This window comes from Brachyistius frenatus, unplaced genomic scaffold (assembly GCF_029030835.1).
Source record: "Brachyistius frenatus isolate BFR_SWC_R1_liver_20210118 unplaced genomic scaffold, ASM2903083v1 Contig_324, whole genome shotgun sequence".
NCBI lineage: Eukaryota > Metazoa > Chordata > Actinopteri > Embiotocidae > Brachyistius > Brachyistius frenatus.
In genome coordinates, this window is record NW_027210923.1 from 130,001 (window position 1) to 151,662 (window position 21,662).

General features: G+C 42.0%; 1 protein-coding gene across 1 annotated transcript in view; it reads left to right on the forward strand.

The window, feature by feature from the left end:
• Positions 1 to 21,662, forward strand: part of LOC138635718 (voltage-gated inwardly rectifying potassium channel KCNH2-like) — a 123,550-nt gene that overhangs the window by 58,393 nt on the left and 43,495 nt on the right. The window lies entirely within an intron of this gene.

Genomic DNA, 21,662 nt, shown 5'->3' on the forward strand with positions numbered 1-21,662 from the left:
TCCACAATACGGCTTAACTGTGCTTTCATTTCTATAAAGTGTGTTGTTTCGCTCAGTTAAGGCAACGAGCCATTCAGCACAGGTGCTAGTACAGTCACATACAGTGTTTACCAACCAGTCATCCAAAGTGAACTCAGTCATTCACGTTTCATCTGAGACGTGCTGCTGGTTATCTGGACCTGCAGGTCCATTACAGTATCGCCTCTCGTCAGTGTGCTGCTCAGCGCTCACCAGACTACACCGCTCATTTCTTCACGCTAAATGTTTAATATCATTGTATTTACCTCAAGATCAGTCCTTTTTTTTTTTTTTTAATCTGAAATAACAGAGATAAAAATGATCATTGTCTTGAATTAGGACTTTTTTTTTTATTGCCGGTGTTTTTGCGTTTCAGTCTTATATAGTGAAATTTGTATTTATCATGTTATAACTTTCTGTTGTTTAAATAAAGAATTTACAGCAAATTGTAAATAAAAGCTGCAACAATGAGTCGCGTAGGTTTCGGTTGACGGCATGTGAGTAGTTTCTGTTTCATGAAGTACATCCTGTGAAAGAGTTTCTCTGAAGTAGACACTTTCAATATAATGTTTTATTCATTTTATGTGATCTGTGTCCAGCATTTGAAACATATTCCTGTTGACGTGATCGATTTGTTGCTGAGCGCTAACATGTTCATTGATGCGTTTTATATTTCTTTGTTATGGTTTTAAAAAACAAAATTTAAATCCTGCTGATGTTGGTGATCTTAGGTCTTCCTGTTGTGGTGTTAAAATATAACCTTAAAATATGTGGTCTGCTCATCTTTCGGATGGATTGCCTTGAACTTTGCAACACACATCCTGTAAATGTCCACTCAGCAGTTCTTGGTCTTGCGACTTTTAATCTGCAGCATCATCCGGTCAGAATCTGAATGTACTTTAATTTATGACCACATACCTTTAAAACTAACGACAGTCCCATCAGCCTCAGCTGTACTTTATGTTCAGTGTTGTCATTATGTTAACACACTCAACTAAGTAGGCCAACCAGGTAAACATTAGCTGTTAGCATTACCATCATAACCTGTGCTGCTGCTGCTAGCATGGCTAAGCCCGGTGTCCCACCGAAGAGTGGAATCCACCTGCAGTCCACTTCATCAAACCGTGTCAGTGTCACGGTTTTGTCTTGCCGAGGCGGGAAAAAGCAGGTGGTTAGAGTTCGGCACCAAAACTACTCGGTTACAGTTCGAAGAAGATTTGTGTTTGGTGAGAGTCAAGAGTCAGGTGTGTCATCCATCCAACCTGCTCGCTCCTTACAGAGAGAGATAGACTTTGTGTTGAACCACGTGTTTGCGTTGACAACTGTTTGCGTTGTGATTGTATTCGTTCATATACTTGACCATGTACTCGGGATAGGGCACGGATTTCTGTTCAAAATCAGAATAGTTTAGTATGTATTTCAAATAGTAGTTTTGCTTGAGATGCCCATCCCTCCGAGGTACTCCATGTGTTACTGAAAGACTCCACCAGAGGGCGCACCAGTTAAAAAATGATCCTATTAGAACATCCTGATCTGTCTGCTGTAAACAATAAACATGGCGACATTCGAGGGGGTCATCGCTGTGCTGATTGGTGTGACAGGAGGACAAAACACGCCGTCGGCTCCGTCTTCATTCCAGTTTTACTGCATTTTCCTCCATTCATGGACGCAACAGTCACAGACTTGTTTCCATTTAGTGTTTCGGGTCCGTGATCCTGTCACGTCTCCATACTGCCCCTACAGGTCATGTGTAAATTGCATCTTGCAGACGTGTTGTGTTAATTTCTGAGGACATGCAGAACCAACGGTCCAAACAGACGCAGGACACTCGAGGCAGCCGCCATGTGTATGCAGACTTTAAAGCGAGAACATCTCCAGACGTAGTCAATGTTTCCTGAAAACAGCTGTCTGCAGCTGGAACACAGATCAATGAGAGCAGTGAGAGTGAACCATAATTTAATTTGGCAGAAAACCAAAACAATGAGATATAAAAGGTGATGATTCTCTGTGGGTGCAGAACCACTTTGTCATTGCACACAGTCTTTGATTTATTAGAAATATAAACATATAGATTTAATGGAGCTTTAAGTCTCCCTTGTAGTGTACATGTTCACACGGACAAACATTCAGGTTGTGCTGCAGCACATCTGAATGCAGATAAAGAATCACAGCAGACATCTGATGGAACATTTTACATGTATTAATTACATGGCAGGTGCCTCAGCTCCAAATATGGGAGTGTGTGTCTCAGAGGTTTGTGCTGGTTGATAATGTGTGGGTGTGTTTGGTGCCAGCTCAGCGGTGCTGAGCCTTATATGTCTGCTATTTTATTTGGCCGCCCAGTTTGTGTGTGTGTGTGTGTGTGTGTGTGTGTGTGTGTGTGTGTGTGTGTGTGTGTGTGTGTGTGTGTGTGTGTGTGTGTGTGTGTGTGTGTGTGTGTGTGTGTGTGTGTGTGTGTGTGTGTGTGTGTGTGTGTGTGTGAACTGACAGCAACTGGCTTCACACAGTCTTATCATCCAAGGCACCCCCTTCACACACAGAACTGAGAGATGGAAGCTGGTGATGGGAGCAGAAAATGGTGCTAAACACACACACACACACACACACACACACACACACACACACACACACACACACACACACACACACACACACACACACACACACATCAACTGGACTGTAGCTGCTACCAACACTTGCATCTTTAGCTTCATTCACTCTCCATCACTTTTCTTCTGTGTCCATGCAGCTGACAGACAGGTTACTCTCTCCCGTCTCTGTCTCTGCTGCTTCCTCACCGAACCCCTCACGCCTACCCACAATAAAACCCACACACGGAAACACTCACATACACACATGCAGTGGAAGCAGCGAGACCCTCCCGTAGGATCCAATCAATACTCAGTCTGGCTGCCTCCCACGTCGTACTGATGATGACAACTTGTCCTTGGCAGCTCCTGCCGTCTCCCTCTCTTTGTCTCCCTCTCTCTCACTTCCCCACACACCCAGTTTACTTGTTACTTGCTGTAATTGACTCTAACTTGTCAAACATCTCTGCATCTTCATCGCGAGGAATCCGACTACAAACTGAGAAGCGGGAGTGTGGAAACGTTTTGAAAATAATTACACACCAGTCACGACTCCTCTGTCATTATATCATGTGGAGAGAGCTGGCACTTCACACCTCATTCCTCGTTCTGATTCGTCCTCCCTGAACACATTTACACCTGGCTAGTGAACGGTACGGCTCTCACATTTCCTGTACACCTGTTATTAATTACGTGTTCTCATCGTCACCACTGTACTTCATTTTCACAGGTAGGAGCCAAAGTTGCTGCTGTTTTTAACTTGAGGGCAGATGGTCCCATTCTTTCCAATTTCAAACAATCTGTTGTAATTAAATCTACATGTAACTAACTGCAGCCAAGATCCCATCACAGTGCAAACCGAGCTCCCCCCCGATGTGGTCTGGTCGGTGGGTCGATTGTGATGCATGTTGTGCAGGTAAATGTGTTTTTCTCTGAATAAGATATGCAGCGTTCACAGGTATAAAGAGCAAATTTTGGTTTATGTTTTTCCCCAAAGACTTGCTCAGTCATCGGGTCTCTCCACTCCTGCTGCTCTCTGTCTTTTCATATCCAAACACAAAATAACTTTTATATGAAAACCTTTTTTACAAAGTACTGCGCAACAGTTTTCAGCACTACAGGTGAAGTGAGCAAAGTAGTGACATGAATACTGATACAGAAAACTTCATATAAAGTGCAGTGAACAAAAAAGAAAAAGCAAGACTTGTGACTTTGTCCCGGTGTCCTCTGTCTCTGACTGTAATCCCAGACAGACTGTCGTGTTGCTCTCAGGACTCGGTGGAGGTCAGACTTCTGTTGCTTCTTCTCCTCGGGGCTGAAGATAGTTCTTCAGAAGTTCTGTCCACTTGACAATACCGCATCACTGCCATGTTTTCCCTCGCTTCGGTGTTAAAAAAGTATTTGTATGTATGACTAGAGTTGAAGAGGGAGGTCATGTAAAGAAGTACAGAGTGATGATGTGCTTGTAGGTAGATGGTTGGGGGAACAAACACAGGACTTTCACCAAGGAGACTGGTGTTGTAGTCCATGAGAAAGCAAAGATGGATTTCTTTTAAGTAACATAAGTAAGTTACTTACATAATGTAGAGTATTTTTCTTACCTTAAATAACTTATGTGATGTAGAATTTTTAACTCAAACTATCATCTTTTCCTGACACTAACTAAGCTGTGTTGATGCCTCAATCTAACCAAATTGCGACCATGTCACATTTAATCCAAAATATGGTCTTTTCCTGAACCTAACTGCATACTTTTGGGTGCCTAAACATAAGACATCTTACGTTTTAAAACGTGACACTGACACAGTATCCTCCAGTGGACTGATGGGTGTATTACATGCTTTGACATAACGCTGGGTTGGGCTGTGTTTGGGCTTGTTGTCACATGACAGAATTAATTTGGGACAATCAGTTGCCTTCCTGGTGGTAAACTGTGATAGACGGCACTTGAAACATCTGAGGTACCTGTAACCTTCTCACAGTCTTGTATGTGAAGCCAATATTGAACTAATGTCATTAAATGATAGGAGAGTGTGTCTTAAAACAGTGGTTCATCAATGTGGCCATTTTCCCTGATCATAATACATAGTTGGGTATAAAGTTATCATAACTGACAGAATGTTTAAAGCTACAAAACTATAACCTGTTTCTAATAAACCAGAAGTGCCCTCTCAGTGGAGCAAAGCCATTATGAAAGTATACAGCTTCATTGAATATGCACAAATGTGCAGGGAATCAGGCTTTACAATAGCTGTGACCATTCTTTATTGTTTCTTTGTGATCAAGAAATCCAATTGTGAAACACTTTACTGTTTGAGGCCAATGTGAGGCCGTTCCAGTGAGGATCCTCCAAAGTGACAGGCTTCATGTTGGGAAATTCACTGTCTGCACTGCAGCTCAGTCAGGAAACTGTCTGGGGAAGGTTGATATTTTTTTAACAATAAAACTTTAACAGTGAAAAATACCCCTTTCAATTAATTATCTCAGTTACAAAGCTTTCTTTTAGCTTCATCTGTTAAATTTTAAAATAATTTAGTTCAGTTTGATTATTTTAACCCGTGATATTTGAAGTACAAAAGGATCTCTCAAAAGCTGATATGAGGCAACGAGAAAAACACTTTTTCAATAAACATATTTTTATCTGTATTTGTGAACATACCAAAACATCTTTTTTGCAAAGTGGGAGCTGTAATTTTTCACTCGGATGTTGTGAAATTGGAAAGTTAATGAGATTAATAAAAAAAAAAAATACACTGTTACCAAAACACTTCAAGAAGAATCAATAAGGCAGCCAATAAAAGTATCACCTGAAATGTTCACTTTTTGGTTTTAGCTCCAAATGTAGAGATTTATTTAGACTCAAACTGATATTTCCCCAAACTCGAACAAAGTAGTTTTGGTGTCTAATCTAACCAAGTGGTTTTGGTGTCTAATTCTAACCAAGTGGTTTTGGTGTCTAACTCTAACCAAGTAGTTTTGGTGTCTAATCTAACCAAGTAGTTTTGGTGTCTAACTCTAACCCAGCAGTTTTGGTTTCTAATCTAACCAAGTGGTTTTGGTGTTTAATATAACCAAGTGGTTTTGGTGTCTAATTCTAACCAAGTGGTTTTGGTGTCTAACTCTAACCAAGTAGTTTTGGTGTCTAATCTAACCAAGTGGTTTTGGTGTCTAACTCTAACCAAGTAGTTTTGGTGTCTAATCTAACCAAGTAGTTTTGGTGTCTAACTCTAACCAAGTAGTTTTGGTGTCTAATCTAACCAAGTAGTTTTGGTGTCTAATCTAACCAAGTGGTTTTGGTGTCTAATATAACCAAGTAGTTTTGGTGTCTAACTCTAACCAAGTAGTTTTGGTGTCTAATCTAACCAAGCGGTTTTGGTGTCTAACTCTAACCAAGTAGTTTTGGTGTTTAATCTAACCAAGTAGTTTTGGTGTCTAATCTAACCAAGTGGTTTTGGTGTCTAACTCTAACCAAGTAGTTTTGGTGTTTAATCTAACCAAGTAGTTTTGGTGTCTAATCTAACCAAGTGGTTTTGGTGTCTAACTCTAACCAAGTAGTTTTGGTGTTTAATCTAACCAAGTAGTTTTGGTGTCTAACTCTAACCAAGTAGTTTTGGTGTTTAATCTAACCAAGTGGTTTTGGTGTCTAACTCTAACCAAGTAGTTTTGGTGTTTAATCTAACCAAGTAGTTTTGGTGTCTAACTCTAACCAAGTAGTTTTGGTGTTTAATCTAACCAAGTAGTTTTGGTGTCTAACTCTAACCAAGTAGTTTTGGTGTTTAATCTAACCAAGTGGTTTTGGTGTCTAACTCTAACCAAGTAGTTTTGGTGTTTAATCTAACCAAGTAGTTTTGGTGTCTAATCTAACCAAGTGGTTTTGGTGTCTAACTCTAACCAAGTAGTTTTGGTGTTTAATCTAACCAAGTAGTTTTGGTGTCTAATCTAACCAAGTGGTTTTGGTGTCTAACTCTAACCAAGTAGTTTTGGTGTTTAATCTAACCAAGTAGTTTTGGTGTCTAACTTTAACCAAGTAGTTTTGGTGTTTAATCTAACCAAGTAGTTTTGGTGTCTAATCTAACCAAGTGGTTTTGGTGTCTAACTCTAACCAAGTAGTTTTGGTGTTTAATCTAACCAAGTAGTTTTGGTGTCTAACTCTAACCAAGTAGTTTTGGTGTCTAATCTAACCAAGCGGTTTTGGTGTCTAACTCTAACCAAGTAGTTTTGGTGTTTAATCTAACCAAGTAGTTTTGGTGTCTAATCTAACCAAGTGGTTTTGGTGTCTAACTCTAACCAAGTAGTTTTGGTGTTTAATCTAACCAAGTAGTTTTGGTGTTTAATCTAACCAAGTGGTTTTGGTGTCTAACTCTAACCAAGTAGTTTTGGTGTTTAATCTAACCAAGTAGTTTTGGTGTCTAATCTAACCAAGTGGTTTTGGTGTCTAACTCTAACCAAGTAGTTTTGGTGTTTAATCTAACCAAGTAGTTTTGGTGTCTAATCTAACCAAGTGGTTTTGGTGTCTAACTCTAACCAAGTAGTTTTGGTGTTTAATCTAACCAAGTAGTTTTGGTGTCTAACTTTAACCAAGTAGTTTTGGTGTTTAATCTAACCAAGTGGTTTTGGTGTCTAACTCTAACCAAGTAGTTTTGGTTTTTAATCTAACCAAGTGGTTTTGGTGTCTAACTCTAACCAAGTAGTTTTGGTGTTTAATCTAACCAAGTAGTTTTGGTGTCTAACTCTAACCAAGTAGTCCGGAGCAGTCTGGAGCAAAATGAGTAACGATTGATCGAGTGACAACAAGTGCAGTAAAGATGGATATCCAACATCAACAGAATATAGCAGTGTATATAATAGTTTTCACGTGGTAGTTTCACCTGTCTTCTCTGTTCCTTTCTCTCTCTCTGCTTCCCTGAATCTGTTAGTTAGACTGACTTTCTTCCTTTATGGAGATGATGCTCGTCGCTCTGCACAGCCTTCCATCCATTTTTTTTACCCAGCAGCATTAGTGACACACAGATGATAAAGGGAGAGGAATGATGGAGTTGCCTTGCTCCTGCAGTCTGATTCATTCCAACTTGGTCGATAGTGCGAGTCTGGCAATGCATTGTGGGATTCCTCACTTGGACTTTGTTCCTCCTCACTCTCCCTCCTCCTCATATTTCCCCTATAGGTCTGTAGCAGGTGTGTGTGTGTGTGTGTGTGTGTGTGTGTGTGTGTGTGTGTGTGTGTGTGTGTGTGTGTGTGTGTGTGTGTGTGTGTGTGTGTGTGTGTGTGTGTGTGTGTGTGTGTGTGTGTGTGTGTGTGTGTGTGTGTGTGTGTGTGTGTGTGTGTGTGTGTGTGTGTGTGTGTGTGTGTGTGTGTGTGTGTGTGTGTGTGTGTGTGTGTGTGTGTGTGTGTGTGTGTGTGTGTGTGTGATAACACTGTGAGGTCTTCCTCCTGTGGGCCATCTGTATGCACTCTGAGCATCTTTTACAGTGTCACACAGACCAAAGCGCTCCCGAAGGACAGACACACAGATCCAATTAGTGTTTCACTGCACCTCAAAACTGCTCAAACAATTTGCTTGACAGGCTGCCGTCATTCCTCTTGTTTTGATACCTGCTAGAGAAAAGTTGGAGCTGTGGCCGATGTGCTGAGTTTTTAATGAGCTCTGTGTTTTAGAGGTTTGTGTTGGTGTTCAGCTCACTACAGGATCCAACTTCTTCTTCTGAATGCTGCTCTTGCATCATGTCCTAGTCAGCAGTTTGCCTCAGTGTCAGGCAAGAGCTGAGGCTCTTCCTCATCTGAAGGATACTGGATGTGTGCTTCAGGCACTTACTGTCTGAGTTAAGAGTAAAAAAAAATTGTTGTGGTTTATAACCCGTGAGTGGTGGGATGTGCTGAGCTAGAATTAAACAATATCACACGAGAGTGACACCTTCAGTGAGGCTCATAGACCGCATAACTGTCACACCAATAATGACTTTAAAACACCCTCGAGTGTAATATCGCGATGATACAAGTTACCATCTAAATAAAACATGTAATCTAGATGTTTTCATATTGTGGAGCAATTCGCTCTCAAAATGTACAACTTTTTGTTTGTGTGATCCCCATTTCCATGGCAACACATCAGGTAAGACTAACCACTGGAAACAATCAGTCGTGTCAGTAAACTCTTATGTTACGTACACAATGTTTACGACTCCAGGAAGTAGTCGGACCCTTAGCAACCACCTAGCAACAGAGAGGATTTCTAGTCTCCAACTGAATAAATACAGAAAATAGAAACACTAAACTGATCCGCTAGTTCAGTCTGGTTGGAACAAAGATATCTGATGAAGAAAGATATCTGAGGAACAAAGATATCTGATGAACAAAGATATCTGATGAACAAAGATATCTGAGGAACAAAGATATCTGATGAACAAAGATATCTGATGAACAAAGATATCTGGTGAACAAAGATATCTGATGAACAAAGATATCTGATGAACAAAGATATTCATGTTCTCATGTGTTTTTAACATTTTAGCTCCGTGTCATGTGTTCAAACCAAACCGGTCCAGCTAGCCTCCTCTAGGACTGTAAGTGCGTGACTATCCGTGGTGTTACGGTACGGGTGCTCGGAGCGACCAAAAAGGACCAAAAGAGACCCGACTTCACCAAATGGGTCATTTAATAGAACTAGAACAAGTAGAAACTACATTATATTACATATTATATGAAATTCTATTCTAATTCTATATTCCCATCGAGGAGGCGGAGGGATATTTGTAGTGATGAGCAGGGTGTGTTGTCATGGTGATTTGAGAACCAATCAGATCTCTGATAACCTGCCGTGACTAGAAGGAGGCGTGTCGTGTAGATGGACTCCGGTCCTGGATGAGCTCGGAGCTCCAGCCTCAGAAGTCTGATTAAGAGTTCTTCTCCTCCGCGGAGCTCGTTGGCCAAGGTGTCCCGTCGCAGAGGAGCATCCCCACTGTAGCTGTTTATCACCTTCAGCAACAGGCTCCAGTTCTTCCATGCCCATTCATCAAAGCGACAAATGGCTCAGAGGTGGGTGGGGCTATCCATCAAAGTCAGTCTCCTCATAGTATGATACTGGGCCCCGTCAGCCTCTGCTTGATATTAGCCGTGAATCAGGGCCGTTACCTTGGCAACAGTGACTGTAAAATACAAAAGGATTGTTCATAAATGATGCAAAGGAAAGTATGATTTCATGAAATAAAATGGCTTCAGATTGGCACTATAGTGAGATAACCCGACCAGTGAAGAGATGGTGAAGTGTTGTTGGTAACTGAACAGAGAAGTGATCGTCTGCAGTTTATCCTTCGAGTGAAACCTTTAAAACTTGACGTCCACTTCATATGTAACTGAGACATGGAAAGACGAGAGCTCATGATGTTTCATGTGTGAATGTCTGCATGTATGAACAATAACTTGATTTTAGTACACGGTGGACATGAATCCGTCCAGCGGAGGGACGTTCGGTATGAGCTGAACAGAGTAGGCAGCTCGACTGAACGCAGCTCATCCCCTTTTGTGTTTGAGTGAAGTTATCAACTCGTGGTTACATCACATAAAGAGACGCAGAGCAATAGCCAGGAACACACACTCGGCTAAAAAGCCATCCGCCCACGTGCTCGGGGCGCCGAACAGAAGATGTGTGTCATACCACGACAAAATGTGCATCTCTGACTGACACTCCAGCAGCACTCTCAACAAAACCTCACTCCAACTTATTTATTTTTAGGGAATATTTATGAGTGAACACACACACACACACACACACACACACACACACACACACACACACACACACACACACACACACACACACACACACACACACACACACACACACACACACACACACACACACACACACGCACACACACACACACACACACACGCACACACACACACACACACACACACACACACACACACACACACACACACACACACACACACACACACACACACACACACACACACACACACACACACACACACACACACACACACACACACACACACACACACACACACACACACACACACACAGACACACACACACACTCCAAAATGTTCTGTTCCTCCTTATTTGGGCAATTCATCAGAATAATGTGTGAGCAGACCTGACATGAATTACGTGTCGTGAGTCTTCCTCTTGCCTTTGATAAAGGAGGCCCAGTTTCCTCCCGGGCCATGAAATGTGAATATGAATTTGAATGAATCATGGCTTTCCAGTGTGTGTGTGTGCGTGTGTGTGTGTGTGTGTGTGTGTGTGTGTGTGTGTGTGTGTGTGTGTGTGTGTGTGTGTGTGTGTGTGTGTGTGTGTGTGTGTGTGTGTGTGTGTGTGTGTGTGTGTGTGAGAGACAGAGTTTTACATTCGGTGAACTCCTTCTACTGTCTTCTAACCGCATTCAGCCTGCTAGACACATATCTAAAATGAAATATTTGATATTTCCAGAAGTGCTCTGGCTGCTACACGTTTCCAGCAAAGTGCTGTTAAGAACATTGAAACTTGTCAGAAGTCTCCTTTTTGTCATGAATAACATGTACTGATGCTGTTTTCACTGAACCACATGGATGTTTCATATCTGAAAAACTTGTATAGTACGTGGACATGTAGTCCAGTGAATGCACACATGACTGGCTCTAGTGTGGCTGAATAAGACATCTTAGGTGATAGTTTAGGTGTATCTGCATTGCATTATAAGATGAAATGATCTGTGTCTTCTCTATCTCTGCTAAAAAAAAAAAAAAAAAAAAAATCTTATTAAACCTTTCTTTTATTACTTTCCAATTCATACAATAAATTTAGCAACAACATATCAACATCAACCAAAGACAGCATAAAAAAAATAATAATACACAAAAAAAATAAAAAAATACTAATAATTACACATTCTTGACAATTTATAACTTTAGGTATCCTGCAGAAACATTAGAATTCATGCTCAGTCACACAGAGATGCAATAATATATTATGATGCACAGGATTTATGGATGAAACACATGGATCAAACATCCAAATGATCACGTCGACCTATCGTTTCTAAATATGGACTCCAGACTTGTCTAAAAGTATTTAAATATATATAGTATATATTATGTATATAAAATATTCCTTTTTTAGACTTGGGGCCAGCGCATCTGCTCGGTGTCTGCTTCCTACATTTTTAATTAATTCTTTAAACGTTGAATAGAAATTCCTCTGATTGATCGTGAGTTCAGCTCTTCTGAACGATCCCCCCCCTTCTTTCAAGCTTTCTCTGCTTCCCTGGATTACATTTTTACCATTGTCCATTGTGAGGCTGCAGCCCCGTGTCAGAAAAAGTGTGTGTGTGTGTGTGTGTGTGTGTGTGTGTGTGTGTGTGTGTGTGTGTGTGTGTGTGTGTGTGTGTGTGTGTGTGTGTGTGTGTGTGTGTGTGTGTATTCAACACACACACACACACACACACACACACACACACACACACACACACACACACACACACACACACACACACACACACACACACACACACACACACACACACACACTAAGACAGCAAACAGGCTGCATATCAAATGGCAAATGAATGTTGGCGGTGTGTTCATGTGTGTATGTACACGTGTCGGCGTGGTTACGTGCCCGGTTTCCTCGCATGCTGGTGTACACAGAGAAAACTTTACAGTGTGCGATAGAGATGGCAAAATATTGAAGCAATTTTGTCTGTTTGTTTGTGGCACACTGGGAAAATGTCAAAAACATGAAATCAAGATATGTGATTCCGCTGTTGTCGATCAAACAAACACAAAACTTAAAGAAAGAAGCGATTTTTGTTTGTCTTTGGGCCGTATTGTCCCTCCCCTCCGTATGTGTCCAAACCAGTATCACAGCAAAGCGTGAAATAGACACACCGGTCCACTACAGCAAAATGTGGGATAACCACATTTTGGCCTGTTTAGGTGCGAAAGTTAAATGTTGTGTAAGCGTGAAACTTACACTCACATAAATGTCATGTGACCAAGGTCCTGCAACAGAGGTTGTGAGTACAGACTGCCATGCATGACAAGGTTTGAATGCAGGAGGCAACATTCTTCTTAAGTTGTTTTTGTTTCAAAACCCAACCATGTGCTTATTTAGTAACTCCAGCCATGTGTTTCAGCTAAAGTTGAATTTCCTTTGTGGCCGATGTGGCTCAACGCATGTAGTTTCATTTTCGTCCACTACAGGAAAATGTGTAATTTTCACGCCGAGACAGCGCAATGTGTGGCTGTTCCACGTTCTGCTGTGATACCGGTCGTGATAACCTGATGCAGATTTTCTGAGCACGTGAAGTTTGTGATTCTTATGTATAATTTATGTCCTTGGCTAGAACAAGATCATTTAAAACTAAAAACTGGAGTTCAGACCAAACACCATCAGTAGTTATTACAAAGTGTTTAGACTTGTCTGTAGGAAGCTTTTTATTATTCATGAAAGTTTAATATTAGATTGGGAAACTAAATTGAGGTCAGACAGTGTCACAGGTACAACCAAACTGCAGGTGCAGTCAATAATAGCAAACAGCTTTATTTTTAGGAAGTAACTCATCATAGAGAATCACTCTTTTAAGAGTTTGTGTGTTCCTGTTTCAGCCCGAACATTACAGTCTGCAGCGGTTTGAAGGGAACTCGTGCCCTTCATGTACCTCCTTCAGAACATGGAGGAGGGGTTGTTTGCTCATCTAGCCCATGATGGATGATGTCATCCAGGTGCTACACAGTTCGTCCATCAACTTAATGTGAAGCTCTGACACTGACATGACCCGAGGAGGTTGGTTACAAGGTGGCGCTCTCGTAGGCATCGTATTAATAATGACTGTTTAAAGTTGTCCTTGTGACTGGACGAGCTGTGATGCATGTTGTGTGCTCGGGATGAAGCTGTTCACATTTGTGCTTGTTTACATACTCCTGGTTTATATAAAGCAGGAAAGGAAATTGATGCACTATTTTTACAAACCCTGAAAGCTCCCAGGCTGTGACGTCCCCCCCCCCCACACACACACCCCTCCAGCGCCACACTGCCCGAGGAGAACATGCTAATGGGTCTTACTCCCTGTGATAGATCACACACCTTCCCTCCAGCAGGTGCTGCAGGATATTTGGAGCAAAAGACAAATCATTTCCCTGCTGTACAAATTATCGACCACACGCTTCACCCCAGAGGCTCCCGGCATGAATACAGATCAAGTCCATTTACTTTGTATTCATGAGCACTGATTTTAGTTCATCATCTCACATCCCGGACAGAAGTAAGTGCTGCTATTCATGTGGGATTATCAGCTTACAAGTGCTCCAGGTCAGACTTATTAATGCACCTCAGGTCTCCTGGAAGCACTATTTGATTTTTGGCCGCAGGCCAGCTGGTGGCTTAGGTGATAATGCATAAGTGTAGCCCCACCCAACAGGTCCTCTGATAGTTAAAAGGCCAGACGACGGGCTCGAAGCACACCTGGAACTGAAAGGCTTGTTGGACACGGTGCTGAGAACCTGACAGTGATCTGAGGGACGAACCATGAAGCAGTGACCGGGTGTCGAGGATGAGCTGGAACATGTTGGATCCTCTGCAGCTCCTCCTTCTACTGAAGGATCAGCTGCTTTAAACCCTCGAGAGGTCACATAGAGCCTTCAGCTGGCTTCACTGCATCTGTTCTGCCAACATGTGAACAACTAACATCATCTGAGGGACATAATGTCTCATTTGTGTGTGTGTGTGTGTGTGTGTGTGTGTGTGTGTGTGTGTGTGTGTGTGTGTGTGTGTGTGTGTGTGTGTGTGTGTGTGTGTGTGTGTGTGTGTGTGTGTGTGTGTGTGTGTGTGTGTGTGTGTGTGTGTGTGTGTGTGTGTGTGTGTGTGTGTGTGTGTGTGTGTGTGTGTGTGTGTGTGTCTTTCGGAGTGTATCTTCCCTTCATTCATACATGTCATTTCATTTATATTTTACCAACGTACATATAAAACATATAAACAACATTTTAGAGACCGTGATAGGTGAAATCCGTGAAGTAGTAACCTTTTTTTTTTTACAATTATTATACAATGTATATCCCACTTTTTTTGTTTTGTTTTCCTCAGTAATGCTTTTAAATTGTACAGTTGCTGTAATTCAAACTATTGTGATTTGTAACGTAGTAAATGTAAAAAGTCTAGAAAAGTGGATTTGTTCATCCTTATTCAAGTTAGCAAAGCGCTAAACTAGATCTAAAAACTGGACTGTGAAACAGATTCACCTGGAGGTGATGTGTTCAGTCAGCACTGTGTCAACTCATTTGGTGAATGTAACGGACGCTCATTTATATGTAGAAGTCACACGTTATAGTTGATAGTGAGAGCAGTACTCCTGCTTTAGCTGCTCCCCATCAGACTGCTGCAGAAACCTTTTACAAACATGACAACGACGTCTGATATGTCCTGTCTCTTTCTGAACGTCTATGTCCATGTTGTAAGGAGGGGACGGAGGGGAGTAGAGAGTTTGAGCACTCACAGACCTGATGGCCTTTACTTCCCCATGAGAGTTAGCTTTTAATACTGCAGTTAAAGATGGTCGTAAGATGTCTTTTTTCCATTTTTAACTCTCATAATCCAAGATCACATTTAGTACTATTGATAGACTTCTCAGTCCACCTCAGTTTCATCATGGAAAGGTGGAAAATATCTGTAGTTTGTCTCAAATAACAGTAAAAATATAAAAGATAAAATTTTAACTGTCTGTAGAATATAATCCTTGCTCACCTGAACGTATTGTACCTATCAAAGGCTCTACTTGATTTCTACATACCACACCTAAACCACTTACCCTTCTTGTATTCCTGATTGTCATCGACCCGTCTGCCTGGCTGTGGAGTACCGTCCCTCTGACACCATCAGTGCTGGACAAAGTTCTCCCTCCGTCTGATTGGCAGCTTGTTCTGTCCCAGTCCGAGCTGGGAGGGGCCCCAGCCATCTTTAATGATGGCCCTGTTTTTATCAGTCATTTCATCAACCTCCACTTGGTAGTTCCTCGGGGGAATCCATCTTAAGTGCACTTCCATTAGTCTGATAGCTCGAGCGATGCCAATCACTTCACCTTTTTCGAGAGAACAGGTTTGCAATTAGACGTCAGGAGGACGTCTTGCCAAGAAAGCATTTAGATCTTCTGTCATTCACCCAGCATCACCCATCATGGTAGGACAAGCAATTAGCAGACTTTACAGCAGCTGAGAGCCGGACCTCTGCCTTGGAGGGACGTCAGGGAGAGAGAGCGAGACGACAAGAACTATCAGCCTCCTGAGCACAAACAGACATGTAGAGAAAAGGAATGAGCAGAGGAGCCGTGAGGTGGAGATGGAGATGGAAGTGGAAGTGGAGATGGAGATAAAGATGGAGATGGAGGATAGAAGCATTGTGCTGAACATTCATGAGCCTCCCTGCTGCTCAGTGATGTGTTGTGATTTCCCGGCCAGGGAGGGGAGCTGCTGGCTCCCAGATAGAAACACTCCCAGCACAGCACAGCTCGCCGTTCCACCTCACACCGTCATGCAGGGCTTCATCAATGACACCATTGATGTGTTGGCCGGCACCAACAAGCATCGAGCCCAGGGCACGGTCTGTGTAGGCCACCACTGATGTTATTAAACCGCGGACTAAGAAAATGAAGAGGATTTTTTTTTGCACAGTGAAGTCTACAACTTGTTTCCCTCACGTCTGCTGGCTGTGATGGAGACACAGGTTTGCTGAGGGGCTTAGCTCTAAGAGGTTTACACCTCAACCCTCACCCCATCTCTTTCTTTCTCCTTCTCTTAAAGCCTCCTTGTCGAGTTAAGTGTCGAGTGTTTTGTGTCATCTTCCCGTCCTATCCCTCTCTCATCACACCTCCACACCTCATCTCTTTGCTCTCACCTCTCCATTGTCCTCTCTCCTCTATTTCATCTCCACACCGAGCTCCTCCGGCTTCTCTCTCCCCTCCTCTCCAGGTTTAAATTTAGATGGGAGTTTCTCTCCACTGTATCCAGGCAACCTGTTCCCCATATGTAAAGAACTGGCAGCGCTCTGGTCCTCCTCTAATTTTCCTCCTCACTTTCTGTTTCTTGTGCTTCAGCTGTGTGTGTTTCTGTGTTGCTGGGCAAGATTGTGTTTATGCACTGTATAGTTAAAGGGTTGTGGAGTTGTGTTGTCATGCAGTGTGTGTGTGTGTGTGTGTGTGTGTGTGTGTGTGTGTGTGTGTGTGTGTGTGTGTGTGTGTGTGTGTGTGTGTGTGTGTGTGTGTGTGTGTGTGTGTGTGTGTGTGTGTGTGTGTGTGTGTGTGTGTTGGGCTTTGGCCCAGAAAACCCAGAGCAGTATTTACCCCCAGAGTCAGGAGCCGTGAGTCAGGGATAGGCCAGCCTGCAAGGAGACCGCACTGATCACCACAACACACAACACCAGGCACCATAGGATTCACACAGTTAACCAGTCAACCAGTCAGTCAGTCAGTCAGTCAATCAGTCAGTCAACCAGTCAGTCAGTCAGCTAGTTAGTCAGTCAACCAGTCAACTCACTAGTTAGCAATCAGACAAGCAATAAGCAAAAGTCTGCACATATGTGAGATAAATAGTTTGTAGAGAACTGATGAGGAGTTGGACAGTTTCCATTCAATCAGATCTGCGTGTGTTCTTGAACCACTATCTTTGTGAGGACCAATTCTAGTTTCAGACCAATGGAGCAAGAACATTTGGACAAAGTGAGGACATTTAGACAAAGTCAGGACATTTGGACAAAATGAGGACATTTGGACAAAGTGAGGACATTTAGAAAAAGTGAGGACATTTAGACAAAGTCAGGACATTTAGACAAAGTGAGGACATTCGGACAAAGCGAGCACATTTGGACAAAGTGAGGACATTTGGACAAAGTGACTTCCTAACATTCTTTCTAAGGGCTGTTTGAGGGTTAAGACTTGGTTTTAGGATTAAAGTTAGGGTTAGGTTAGGGTTAGGCTCTTAGTGGAAGTTAAGGTTAGAGCAATGATTACAGAAACATCATGTGACGTCATTTAAAGCACTCAGTAATGTAACGTTCACTGATCCTCCATCCTTTGTGTGCTTGAATGCATCTGTGTGTGTGTGTGTGTGTGTGTGTGTGTGTGTGTGTGTGTGTGTGTGTGTGTGTGTGTGTGTGTGTGTGTGTGTGTGTGTGTGTGTGTGTGTGTGTGTGTGTGTGTGTGTGTGTGTGTGTGTGTGTGTGTGTGTCTGAGGACAGGTGCTGTTCCTATAAGTGGCAGTAGCACCCCATCAAATCCTCAGTCAGTTTAATTTATCACTAAGACAGCTGGGTCCTAATTATGAAGCTGCTTTCACACTCTCTCTGTCTCTCTCTCTCTCTCTGTCTCTCTCTGTCTCTCTGTCTCTCTCTCTCTCTCTCTCTCTCTCTCTCTCTCTCTCTCTCTCTCTCTCTCTCTCTCTCTCTCTGTCTCTCTCTGTCTCTCTCTGTCTCTCTCTCTCTCTCTCTCTCTCTCTCTCTCTCTCTCTCTCTCTCTCTCTCTCTCTCTCTCTCTCTCTCTCTCTCTCTCTCTCTCTCTCTCTCTCTGTCTCTCTCTCTCTCTCTCTCTCTCTCTCTCTCTCTCTCTCTCTGTCTCTCTCTCTCTCTTTCTCTGTCTCTCTCTCTCTGTCTCTCTCTCTCTCTGTCTCTCTCTCTCTCTTTCTCTCTCTCACACACACACACACACACACACACACACACACACACACACACACACACACACACACACACACACACACACACGTGTGTATACACACACACTTTTTTCCGGTTCACTTTCTTTCTCACAAACACACACATCTTTGTGAGGACACTCAATGACATAATGCATTCCCTCGCCCCTTAGCCTAACCTTAAGCATCACAACTAAGGGCTTGGCTTCAAACCTAACCCTAATCCTAAACCTTAATCTAAACCTAATTCTAAGCTTAATCCTACACCTAATTTAAAACTAATCCTAAACCTAAATATGAACATAATCCTAAAAATAAACAAAATTTTAAAAGTATTCGTAATCCTACATCTAACCTAACCTAATCCTTAACCTAAACCTAAAACAAATATTAAACCAAACCAAAACTCATCCTAAACCTAAATTTAACCTAAACGTAACCTAATTCTGAACCTACGTGTGGCGGACATCTTGCCGTCACCGTGTTTATTCCAACACAAATACTCCACATAGATATCCGTGTGCTCTTCTGCTGATCATCCAATCACAGGCAGCACGACTCTTCAGCAGCCAGCCTGCTGCTCAGTGTCCCCAGGAGTTAGACCCGTCCAGTGTCCTCTGTGCTTTTATGGGGCGAGAGAGACATTCCGTGATGTAATCCTTAAAATAAACCTAAATATAAAACTAATCTTGAATTTAACCTAACTTAATCCTTAAAATAAACCTAAATATAAAACTAATCTTGAATTTAACCTAACTTAATCCTTAAAATAAACCTAACCTAATCCTTAATTTAATTTTATCCTAAACCGAACATAATCCCAAATCTAACCTAACCCTAAACCTAACCTAAATTGAACCCTCAAATTGACCTCTAAAATTGTGAGTAATTGTCCCAAATTTCCTCACAACAATGATTTTGAACTAGAATTTGTGGGCAAAGAAATAGAAAGACAGTCCCCTGGGAACACACAATATCCAATGAAGAGTGTGTTTAAGGTATTCACAGGCTGCACATACCATGACAACTAAACTCAGGGATTAAAAGGTCCTGTTAGTTTCCTTGAGGAGACTTTTTTGTTGCCAAAAATGATACTTCAAGGCCTCACTTCCTCCCAGACCGTGTACTCACCCACAGCAGGCGCTACAGATCTAATGCTTAGAGTACCGATGGTTGAGGATGGTTCGCGGCAGAGCGTGGCAACCTGAAGAGGAAGGGATTTGTTCAGAGGGTCTGCCTGTGTGGCACAACGCTGGGCAAACATCATCTCCCGGGGACTATTTTTAGGATACTAGCAGGGCAGAATGAGCTTTTTAGCCTGAAGTGCCAACCAGGAGCTAACTGCTCTGTAACCTTTACCAGTGTGTGTGTGTGTGTGTGTGTGTGTGTGTGTGTGTGTGTGTGTGTGTGTGTGTGTGTGTGTGTGTGTGTGTGTGTGTGTGTGTGTGTGTGTGTGTGTGTGTGTGTGTGTGTGTGTGTCTGAGCTGAAGTACACAGCACACATTCCTTCTCACCTGTCACCATGGCTGCAGGGCTTCCACACACATGCATGTACACGTACACACACATGGACGGGGGGGCAGTATGGGTAACTGTCAGAACGATTTCTGGTGCTTGAGAAGTTCCCTGGGAGCAACACCCCACGCCACCGCGCACACACACACACACACACACACACACACACACACACACACACACACACACACACACACACACACACACACACACACACACACACACACACACACACACACACACACACACACACACACACACACACACACACACACACACTCTACCAGTAATTAGCTGAGATTTCTTTCGATCAAAAACTAAACAGAACAAAAAAAAACATTAAATCCCTGGCAGTCAAGATGCAATTAAAAAAAAAAAATCCAACATCATGCATAAAATACACAACATCAGCAGATCATATATGTGTTCACAAAGCAGTTTTAGTGCAGGAATCCAAGCAGAAGCATTTAAAAGCGTTTTTATCTTCCGGCTCGGAAAAATGGTTCTGATCCAGAAGTGTCTTCAGCTGCAATACCAGCGAGTGCCACTAGAGGTCGGCTCCAAAAAGCCTCCGGCTCCATAGACTCCCATTCAACTTCTCTCATCAAATCCAAAGTGAATAAAATGTGTCCATCAGTTATCTCGGTGTTGTTAGCTAAAGTCACTCCTTCTTCTTAGTTTTCTGGAGGTCCATCTGAAAATAATCCCTCATTCATTAGAAAAGAAGATTCAAGAAGACCTGTTTTTGGGGGCGTGTCTGTTTGATTGACAGGCCTGTGGTGCAGTCAGGTTACAGCTATCGGTGGGCGGGACGTAGTATCGTCAGGTTTCCAATCAGATCGGTCAGATCCACCGCTGGCTCCTCCCCCAGCTCGTCCAAATATGGTCACTTCCTGCTCCAAACCGCTCCGAACTAGTAAAGATGGTGACGGACAGAATCTGAACTGGAGGATTCATAACATTCACAAACCAACGAGTGTGCAAAGTTTTATTCAGTGACATGTACCTGGTTTAGTTGACTGTATGTGTTGTTTCCCTCATGTCTTTGACTCTGATGAAGCCACAGTAGCGCTGAAACATTGGTCTGTGCACAATTAAAGATCGTGAACTAATCAGTGTGCTCCAGTTCCCTTTTAGTTATTTGGAAAACAAACACACACACACACACACACACACACACACACACACACACACACACACACACACACACACACACACACACACACACACACACACACACACACACACACACACACACATACACTTTCAACCTCTGTCCACATGAACAGCTGTATCTACTATAAATCTACCTATATCTACTATAAATCTATCTGTATCTACTCTAAATCTACCTATATCTACTCTAAATCTACCTATATCTACTATAAATCTACCTATATCTACTATAAATCTACCTATATCTACTATAAATCTATCTGTATCTACTATAAATCTATCTGTATCTACTCTAAATCTATCTATATCTACTATAAATCTATCTATATCTACTATAAATATATCTATATCTACTATAAACCTATCTGTATCTACTCTAAATCTATATATATCTACTATAAATATATCTATATCTACTATAAATATATCTGTATCTACTATACATATATCTATATCTACTATAAATCTATTTATCTACTATAAATCTATCTGTATCTACTATACATATATCTATACTATAAATCTATCTGTATCTACTATACATATATCTATACTATAAATCTATCTGTATCTACTATAAATCTATATCTACTATAAATATATGTACCTACTATACATCTATCTATATCTACTATAAATCTATATCTACTATAAATCTATGTACCTACTATAAATCACCAGCGTTCCTCT